Source organism: Polistes fuscatus, unplaced genomic scaffold (assembly GCF_010416935.1).
Source record: "Polistes fuscatus isolate 324 unplaced genomic scaffold, CU_Pfus_HIC Scaffold129, whole genome shotgun sequence".
Classification (NCBI taxonomy): Eukaryota; Metazoa; Arthropoda; class Insecta; order Hymenoptera; family Vespidae; genus Polistes; species Polistes fuscatus.
This window is the reverse complement of record NW_025113030.1, coordinates 14,083-18,776: the sequence shown is the minus strand read 5'-3', so window position 1 is coordinate 18,776 and position 4,694 is coordinate 14,083.

Below are 4,694 nucleotides of genomic sequence, written 5' to 3'. Positions count from 1 at the left end.
GCAATATTCTGTTCAGTTAAAACTCTTTACCATAAATTTTAAGTATTTTAACGTCTTTTAATTCAATTTATGGTGCTGATCTTCTCTTCTTATATTATATTTCATAAATAGAATAGTTTCATAAATAGTTTTATTTAAGTGTGTTGCTCAACATTTTTTATTCCAATCAAAAACTGTAGCACCTTCAAGAAAAAGACTCTATTCCAGCATCGGATCTATGCCTATAAATTTCCTTTACCAATTGTTAACGAAATAAAGATCTTTTTTTAATAATGTCTCATAGGTAAAGATTTTAAGAGAATTATTATGCGAATAAAATAAAGCGATAGCTACAAGGAATAAGCAGAACATAAGACAATTGAAATGTGAAAATAATAATCTTGTTTCTTAAAGAAACAAATACTATAATTCTCATTAAAATTATCTTGAAAAATATTTATTCAAAACATTAGAAAACTTATTCTCTCTGCATAGATGATCAATCATATTACTGGAAGAGAGAGTGCATTAGTTTAAGCAATGATAAAAAGAAGCCGACGATACTGAAATTATGAAAGATTATAAAAGACACCGTCTTCTTTTTATTTACACTAGAAAGAGGTAATGTTCATTAATATTCTATTAACAGAATTAAAAAATGAATGCATCTTCGTTTTTTGTAAATTATTTTCATTAATAATACTTATTAAACTATAGTCTCTTGCAGATTTTATACCAGTATCAATATAAATTTATATTGTTGTTTCAGTTTTCGAGATTCCAAAAACTAATGCAGAGAAGTGTAATGCCTATTATTATCATTATAAAAATGTATCTAAAATAAAGTATCCATCCAATCAAATGCGGAACGTTGTAAGGTTTATAAGCTGAGAAAAAAAATTTTTTGATACGTAGAAGAAGTTATACAACTTTCCACATACGTACATAAGTACACAAGCCAGTTTTTGAAGTTATACTTTCTTTAGCGCGTTTGAGATAATGTGATAGGAGTGATTTTTTTCCGAGCGCTTGGAATAATCGACACCGCGAAGTTTGTCGGTATTTACGACGCGCGGCAAAGCGATTTCAAGTTTACGGCATGAAATTGTCTTCTCTTCTTATTTCCCTTTTTCTCTCAAGCGAGTCATCCATCCAAGTACTAATCGTACTCAGCGCTGCTTGACTTAATTGATCGAGCGAGAACTACATAAAGTAATTCGATATATCTTCCTTATATTTAATATGGACTGATATCTATATTTTGATATTTTTCTATTCTTTCTTACATATATAATATATCCATCGATTGAAATATTTTTCCTTTTTTTTTTGTTAACTTAAAAAAAAATATTAGTAGTTTTTCTTTTCATACTTTAAATCCTCCCCCTTTTTACCTGTTCACGCTATATATATTTATAAAATAAAATAAATAAATAAATGAATAAAATATAATAATAAAAGAAAAATATTGTTCTTACATTAGAGAATATTGTCGATCATTAAACAGGGTAGAGGAGAACAGGTTTCCTAATCAACTACATTCCATGTAAAAATAAAATAATAATAATATTACAACTAATGTAATAATAATAACATTAAATAAAAAATAAACTAGGAAAATTAAAAAGTATCGAGGAAAACTAATAATGATAATAATAATTATTATTTTTTTTTTCAAGTTATTTTTTTGTAGTTCTTTTTGAGGTAATTGAGGTTATATTAATTTTGATACGCCAAAAAAGTATAACTTCTTACGCACGTACATAAGTACACACACTAGTTTTTTTTTTAATTACTTGATAGTGTTTAAAATATTTCCCTAGGCATTTAGTAAGTTTTTATATAAATGAAATAAGATAGCACGTATACGGTTTCTTTGATGAGATAGCATCTCTGTTTTCATCTATTTCGGTTAGATTTAATTTTTTACTAGGTCTGCTAGTTTGATTTATTTAAGGCTTCTAGGGATATATTAGTTGTAGTTATCCTTGGATAGCAGGTTTATGTGCGTATCAATTTATCTTCTGTATCTGCTACATGTTTTAGTTATTTATTTTTCTATCGTGATAATATTTAGGTTCTTCCTTATTTCTTTCTATCAGACGTAAAATGGACCATTCACGATTGTGCTTATGGTCATGCATAGTTTAGGCTCAAGCTTGGCAATGTGAATTTTCACATCTATATTTAATAGAGGTAATCCATAGGTCAAGATTTGTTTTATTATTGTTTTTTAGGTTATTAGTATGTTATCTATACTAAGTTTCGAATTTTTACCAGTTAGCTAAGCTATTTGTCTCTTTTTAAAACAAATTTGGTAAATTTATGTATTCATATGCTTTTTTCATGTTAGTTTAGAATGTAGACCAGGATCTAAATACTTGATAATCTTTACTTGCAGAATTTTTATAATATATTTTTTGAGTTTCGGTATTAGATTTTTCGTCAGTGTAAACGTGATATATTTACACTTGGTACAGTTTACCTTGATCTTTCTATTACGTAACCGTTCTTCGAATAAGTTTGTTTGGTTTTGTAACGATTGAATTGCTTGTTGCGTGTCGTTACTTATAGTAAACATTGCTTTTTTATCTAGAAATGTTAATATTGTACAGTTTGCTTTTATAAGTATGTATGCCGTATAAAGGGTGTTGAAAATTGGTCCAACGATACTTCCCTTCACAACCCTAGTTTTGATTTGTTAAATGTTCGAATAAGTGTCTATTATTGTTACGTAGAATATTTTGTCGGAAAGGTAAGATTTAGGAGCTTGTAATAGGAGTGTTAAAATTGTTTATTGATTGCTTGTAATAGTCTGTAATACTACACTTTATCAAAAGCTTTTTTTAAATTTATGAAAACGACGAGACTGCACTATTTATTTTCTAAATCTGAGAATATAGTCTTAATTATTCTTTGTACTTGCTTGACGGTAGAGTAATTGTTTCGAAATCAAAATTGAATGTCCGAAATCAGGTTTGTCCGAAATCCTATGATCTTCGGAAGGAACATTGAAGGAGAAAAGTTGAATAATGACAGAGTTATTAACAAACCTCTCAAGAACATTACAAGCGAATAGAGCATCAGATATCGTTCTTTTTTTGCTCAGCGTAGACATATTAATGAACTTGCTAATATGATCATAATCATGACATGAGAAAGAAATAGGCTTATTACTATGAGCAGTAGCAAGTCTAAGAAATTTATGCTGAAACTTCTTATTTTCATGAATATGAGATAAGATGTAAGGAGATCAAATTACATTGCCATACTCAAGAATAGGACGGACCAATTGGTAATACAGAATTTTCAACGTGTTAGTAAGCTTGAAATGTCTGGAGACTCTACAAATAAGTCCCAATGCACTAATACTACGGGAAGTAATATTAAGGAAATGAGATTTAAAGGAAAGATCGGACGAGAAAATAATGCCTAAGTAACTAATAGAGTCCATAAAGATAACTTGTTGGAGTCAATAAATAATTAAAAATTTTGTGCTTTTCTTACGACTGAAGTGAATAGTGTTACATTTTGATAAGTTGAGAGACAATTTATTATTTATACACCACACATGAAGTCTATCGAGATCTTCTTGTAAAAGGTGAGCACGACGAGGACTATCAAACTATTAAGAATTTTTAGGTCGTCAGCATATAGTAAAAATTTGGAGTCTTAAAAACATTCCCAATTTCATTGATAAAGGGAACAAACAAAAGAGGGCCCAGGTGAGAGCCCTGCGGAACACCAGAAGTAACTCTAATCTCTCAAGAGAGAGAATCTTTGAATTGAATAATTTGTGTTCTCAAAACTAGAAAGCTGGAAATCCAGGAAAGTAAACAACCAATAATTCCAAGCAGACTAAGTTTTTTCAATAGTAATGAGTTATCAATAGAGTCAAAAACTTTTCTGAAATCAGTGTAGACAGCATCAACTTGAAAGCCTCTTTAAATATGACAGGTCAGAAAATGATAGTATTCAAATAAATTGGTGATAGTAGATCTACCAGCAATAAATCCGTGCTGTTGAGAAATAATAGTATTCTTGAATAAGAACGATAGATTATTACTGATTAAATCTTCAAAGATCTTAGAAGTAGTGCTTTAAATACATATAGGACGAAAATTATAAATAGAGGATGAAATACTATTCTTTGGAATTGGTTTAACAAGACAAGTTTTCGATAAAGTAGAAAAGATACCAACTGACATAGACTTATTAAATTTCAACCATAAAACTCTGGAAATAAGAAAGTTACAGGATTTTAGGAAAACAGGAGGAATACCTTTAAAACCAGGACAACAGTTATTCCTAAGATTATTGATTCTAGAGAAAATATCACCAATTTTAAAAGAAATACCAGAGACGTGAACATTAGATTGAAAAGAAATATAATCGAAGTTACAGAGGCTAGAAGAAGAGTCATTAGACGCATATACAGCTTCAAAGATTTCAGCAAGAACATTAGAAATAGATAGATTATCTCTCAACATGTTATCATTGTATGTATATTAGTCGGAAACAGATGATTTTTTTAAGAAATTGACAAAACTCCAGAAAGATTTGATGTTATTAGGAATAGTCATTTCAGATCTCAAGATGTACTCGTCATAGCATTTCTTAGTCAGAGATTTACACTTACTTCTAATGTTAGAGAACATTAAATAATCGTCAAAAAGACTAGTGGTTTTAAAGCAAGTATGAAGCAATTTTTTTTG